Below are 6,816 nucleotides of genomic sequence, written 5' to 3' on the forward strand. Positions count from 1 at the left end.
CGATTTTCCTATTCTGATTCTGGGAGTGAAACAAATGCAGGTGAAATTGAACCTGTCTCTTTTACCTTTCCATTTTCTATTAATTATAACTATTTCACTACTCATTAAAAGTAAGAGGATCAAGCATGGGTACATAATTATCAGAAAATAGAACCCTTTCAAACAAAGTAGTCCCTTCATATATTTTTTTCCATATTAGTTAGAAACATGTAGTGAATCTAACTGAAGAATGTTTTACACCTGAAACTGAAAAAAAAAATCACCATTTAATAGATGTGAGGAAATGTCTGTTTTCTATCGCGGCAAGTTACACCTTAAACCGAACCTTTAACGTCACATTATTTTTTATAAAAGGAAAACTAAATGACTTCGATCATATCGGGATGATCGTACCAGTTTGTTTATCTGTCTGAAATGGAACTATACAGGCGAGCACATGTCTGATTTCTATGCAAGTTAAATCAGACAGAAACTTTAAAGTCACATGTTATGAAAACGAAAACCAGACGACTTCCATGATATCGGGATGATCGTACCCGCTCGTCTATTTCTGTCGGAAGTGACAAAAGACATGTTATTTCTTATGACAAAAACTATACAACTTCGTCAATCGGGTCGATAACAGAACTAGAGCGGCAAAACAAATATTTAATCTTAGTGTTTCAAGAGTCCGACATCTTCCTGTGTGCTTCCTATGTGCTAACGTGCGATTTCCTGTTAGCATGCACTAGTGTGTGCTTAGAGAGACCGTAATTGTCATCAAAGAAGAAAGACACAACGCAAAAGACGCCAATCAAATTGTACCATCTGTATGAAATCTGTTAGCCAAATCAATTGGATTTCTGCTTTGAAATTTTGAATCGGAATAGGATATTTAACAATAAACACTTCAAAATTGAACGTTTATTCGTTCTTGATTTCGTGAACAAACTTTAGGAAAATATTTGCAATCTATTATACAAAAAGAGCAAACTCGATTTTCATTGTGACGAGCCCAACGTTATTATGAAGAGTGAGATGTATCTGCATGTGGTTTACATCTAATAAATATTTTAAAATTTTAAGCACTGAAAAGAGATAGGGCCAACATTTACCCTGAATTTATTTCCGCCAAGGCCAAATGTCACAGTACCGCAGCTCCATGCGCGAAATTTCAGTTTTAATCAACTATGATTACGGCGTATTTCTGAACATTAAAAACGAATGATATATAAACGTCTAATTAAAAGATCGCTCAATACTGCAATTTTGAAGGATTTTCAAATTTGCGCATTTCAGCTATTTTTCCAAAAAATAAATCACCAAAAATATATTGGATGTAAAGTTATGTACAAGTATTTCAAATAAAATAAAATCATTTTAGTGTTGTTCGAAACATTCGACAAAAACCTGCTAGGTTTGCAATATTGGCTGTGAATAACAAACAGCATGCAGCAATGTTACAACAACTTTCCTATTTTAATTTGATCCTGAGAGTAATACAAATGCAGGGGGACTGACCATACCTCTTTTATCTTTCCATTTCCATAAAATCAAAGTATATAACACTATACTGATTAGGAGATCCAGCATGAGAACCTACCAGAAAATAGTACCCTTTCATTAAAAGTAGTTCCTACTTTTTTATATTACTTCTGAATTGTGATAGCTATTTCGGAATACTTACTAGTATCAACTCGCACTTGAAAACTTTCCGGTTAAAAAAATGAAGTTTTAGCCTCCTCTTTAAATATAAGATAAGATAAGATAAGATAAGAATTTTATTAATCTAATCAAGAACCCATAAAGGGCATCATTTACAACAATATTAAGCACAATATGATTGGAAAAAAGAAAAACTATATCCTAATATAATACTATCATATATTGGACAGGATCAGAGCCTAACACATCATGTGTCTTACATAACATTAACAATAATTGCATAATAATTTTATATATTTTGTATCCACCTGGATCTTATTTCTAAACACTTAATTATATAATTGCCTAGGCACATAAGAGTTGGTAAATGCTCATTTGTGAACAGCCAGAAATATTTTTTATCCTTGGGTAATTCTTTAAAATTATTACAAAAACTGTTTACTTTATCCCATAATAATTTTCTCTGTTCGTTATATAAAGGACAACTTACTGTGAAATGGGTCTCATCTTCAATAGAATTTGATCCATGTGATAGGCAGTGATGACATAGACGCTGACTTCTCTCTATGTATTTTTTACTATACCTATCTTTCTCAATTTTAAGATCATGTGCACTTATTCTCAATTTACATATAGCTCTTCTTATATTAAAATCTTTAATTGATAAATAAGCCTCCTTTACGAAGTCAGTCTTGAGGTTGAAATAATTTTCTAATTTACTATTACCTTGTGATAAGGTATCAGATCTTTTGACCCCCCAAAATGTTTTAAAACTGTTACAAAGTTTACATTTTACAAATTTAATTAATCTATTGAGCTTTGTATTCAAATTTTGTATATCAAGTGATTGAAGGACATATCTCATAGATGAATACCAACAATTAATGTTTCCTGCATCTAAAATTTTATTACAAACATAAGCATCATAAAGTAACCCATCGTCCAATTTGTTAAGCCTGTGTACATATTTTACCATAGATATAATGACAGAAAAATAAAGAGGAAATCTTGCAACCTCTGATAACACTGCCAAATTTGAGGCTTTTTTATTTACACCAAGAATATATTTTAGATACCTGAAATGTGATTTTTCCAAATAATCATTTATGTAAATTAATTCAAATAGATAATCACTTTTTTTCTTGCAAGCAGCAGAGTTAATCTTAAAGGTACCCCAGATTTCACTACAATATAATAAAATTGGTTTTATTGTGTGATCATATAAATGGATTGCAGTATCAATACTTGGATTACAAAGAACGACATTTCTTTTAAAGGACGCATCGTCTTGTGTAATATTGTCCCGATTTTTTGCGCAACTGATTTTTATCATTCTTTGTGCCCATTGGCGAATATTTCATGCGTTTTGAAAGACGATCCCGATTTTGGAAATGAAAATATACGTATCAACATCTTATCGAAATAAATGTATAAATTTTGGATCTTGATTATAAAATATTTGATCCGTGTAAAAATTGCACCTGTTGGACACTGGTTTAATTTATCCCGCCCTTTGAATGATTCTTGTGGGAAATGGACATCGGTATATGTGACACACCGATATCCATTTCTACGAGAATCATTCAAAACTAATAATGAAATCGTAAAAATTTTGGATCTAGTTTACGAAATATATGATCCGTGTGTCAATCTTTCCTAAAAAGAGCACCCATTTGACACGTATTCACTGGTATAATTATTCCCGGCCTTTGAATGATTCTCGTGGAAAATGGACATCGGTATATGTAACACACCGATATCAAAATCGATGAAAATTTGTCGATATAATTGTTACTGTAAAAATTTGTAAAAAAACATGTTAATTACCCCTACGAGAGAAAATATATTTCTGTGTTAAAAATGACATTTGTCCCGTTCCAAAAAGAAATCGCTTATATAGATCAAACAAAAGTGAACACAGAAATCTGACTTATAATAGGAAGAAATTATGTGTATATTGTATATATATATATACGTTGAATAAGTGTGAACACACAGCAATGTCTCGCCTGGTTAGAGATTTGACTATCCGTGATTTTAGAAAAACGCTAAAAAAAATTGTCTTGTCCCCAAGTACCTATGGAATAATTGAATGGCTATGTCCGTCCATCCATCTATCCGAATGTTTGCAATATTAGTGTGTCTTTTTTACCGTATTTACTTTCATAGTTTGTGTAGCGTAGAAATGGTGAGTTGTACCATGTATGCCATTTTCTTGGGTCTTTCAGTAACTTATTTTTATTTTCTAAAACTTTGAGACTTTTTAACATTACAAAACAATGTAAGAATTTTGGTAGCACTTTTGCCAGGATCTTATCAAGGAATTGGTGTGTAGCTTGGTAATGAATTGAACTGTGTAATCCTGAGTTTTTTTCGAAATTGTCGGACAGAATTATCTTCTATGTGACAAATCCTGGAAACTTTTCGATTAATCCAAGCAATGTGAAAAATGTATAGTAAATATTAAATTAGTGAACTGAATTTGGCAAAACCTTTCGGAATTTTGTGTTCTCAATGCTCTTCAACTTCGTACTTTATTTAATTTTATTTGCTTCTTTTTTTTTTTTTTTTTTTTTTAACTTTTTTGATTCGAGCGTCACTGATGAGTCTTTTGTAGACAAAACGCGAGTCTGGCATACACAATTTTAATACTGGTATCTTTGATGAGTTTGTTGTAACGTGTTTGCGCTTTTCGGGTCTGTAGCCAACTTCTTCCTTTTGGACATATTTGACAAAACTACTTAGTATTTGGCTTTATTTTTCTATCATGACAAGGATATGTCCATAACGATATAAGTAATAAAATAATTATTATCAGAATTCTTTTTCTTCTTTTTTTCACGAAAAAATGTCTTCTAAATCTCAGTGTGTAAATTTTTCGAAATAAGGCATAGTTTTGACGAGAACGGCTTGTCATACAAAAGATTGTACAAGCTACTGGATCATTCAAAAATAAATTTTCGACTATTAATTCGGCCTAACGACAGAAATCAGAAGTTTAAATATATTCTTATCCATATATATTCTGCAAAAACAGAAACGCATAATGGATTTTTTAGAATATTAATACATGTATTTGGAATGAAAATTTTACAATTACTAATAAAGATATTCACTCAAAATGTGTTTGATTGAGAAGAGGACAGTCAATTCCTTCGAGATTGATGAATAATAGTCAATTTATCACAATTAGAGTTACTTCCGGTGCCATTAAAGCCAGTACCGTGTATGACCACCTATCGCTGCTAAGACTGCTACGCATCTCCTCGGCATGGATGCTATCAATGTTTTAAAGTTGTTGCGTAGAATTGCTCGCCATTCCTGTAGCAACATTTGTCGGAGCTGATCAAGGGTCTGAGGCGAGGGTTGACGCTGGCGCACACGTTTATCAAGTTGGTCCCATAGATCTATAGGATTCAAGTCCCGAGTGATTTGGAAGGCCAAGGTAGCACATTGATGTTATTCTGCTCAAGGTAGTCCATTGTTAAACGCGCTGTGTGAGGCCTAGCATTGTCCTGCTGGAATAACTCCCTCTGTCGGTCAGTAACATGCATAAGGTGAGGTTGGAGAATTTCGTCTCTGTACCTTTGAGTCGTTACATTACCCGGAACATGTACCAATTCCGTTTTACGGTCATTAGAGATAGCCGCCCACATCATGACACTTCCTCCACCGAAGCTGTCCACTTCTTGAAGGAATTGCGCCGGTAGACACGAGTTCGTCCATCACGTTTCTGAAGCATTAAACGGGACACATCACTGAACCAGATTCTGCGTCAGTTGCGGAATGTCCAGCCCCTCAGTCTGTTGCACCACCTGACTCTATTCCGTCTGTGTAACCTCAAAACGGGTCCAAAATACGGCCACCTGGGTCTAATGCCATGTTTTCGCAGTCGATTGCGGACTGTTTGTGAGCTGATTCTTCTCAATATTGGTATCCCAACTGCAGTGGCTGTTGCGGCAACGGTTCGATTCCGTAGATGAAATACCTGGATGTAGCGATCTTGTCCAGGAGTCGTTAGGCGAGGTCGTCCACTCCTCGGGCGGTCCGTAGTACAGCCAGCCTGCTGGTATCTGTTCCAAAGCCGCGAAATTGTGCTCTGGTTAACATTTTCAGTTCTTGCTACTTCACTTTGGCACACTCCGGTCTGGAGACGGCCGATGACGATATTTCGAATAGTAGGGTCCAACATTGGCATGGCAGCGTTTTAACGTTGTGATGAATGAAATCTTCAAACTTGGTCCTTATATGCACAAAAGTGTAACAGTTGAGTTGACCACAAAATTTTCGTGAAAAACGTTAGCAAAATTTCGCGGCGAAAAAGGTCATATGCACTTTTAGTGAGTCGCAAATTTCATGTGGCAGAGAGCCAAATCAAAAGAACGGGCATTTAAAGTTTAAAACTTACTTGTAACACGAACTCGTCCATCACGTTTCTGAAGCATTAAACGGGACACATCACTGAACCAGATTCTGCGTCAGTTGCGGAATGTCCAGCCCCTCAGTCTGTTGCACCACCTGACTCTATTCCGTCTGTGTAACCTCAAAACGGGTCCAAAATACGGCCTCCTGGGTCTAATGCCATGTTTTCGCAGTCGATTGCGGACTGTTTGTGAGCTGATTCTTCTAAATATTGGTATCCCAACTGCAGTGGCTGTTGCGGCAACGGTTCGATTCCGTAGATGAAATACCTGGATGTAGCGATCTTGTCCAGGAGTCGTTAGGCGAGGTCGTCCACTCCTCGAGCGGTCCGTAGTACAGCCAGCCTGCTGGTATCTGTTCCAAAGTCGCGAAATTGTGTTCTGGTTAACATTTTCAGTTCTTGCTACTTCACTTTGGCACACTCCGGTCTGGAGACGGCCGATGACGATATTTCGAATAGTAGGGTCCAACATTGGCATGGCAGCGTTTTAACGTTGTGATGAATGAAATCTTCAAACTTGGTCCTTATATGCACAAAAGTGTAACAGTTGAGTTGACCACAAAATTTTCGTGAAAAACGTTAGCAAAATTTCGCGGCGAAAAAGGTCATATGCACTTTAAGTGAGTCGCAAATTTCATGTGGCAGAGAGCCAAATCAAAAGAACGGGCATTTAAAGTTTAAAACTTACTTGTAAAAATTCGAAGATGCAATTGACCGTTTCATTTTACATTCTTAAATATATATTTTGC

Source organism: Mytilus californianus, unplaced genomic scaffold (assembly GCF_021869535.1).
Source record: "Mytilus californianus isolate M0D057914Y unplaced genomic scaffold, xbMytCali1.0.p SCAF_3, whole genome shotgun sequence".
NCBI classification, from domain to species: domain Eukaryota; kingdom Metazoa; phylum Mollusca; class Bivalvia; order Mytilida; family Mytilidae; genus Mytilus; species Mytilus californianus.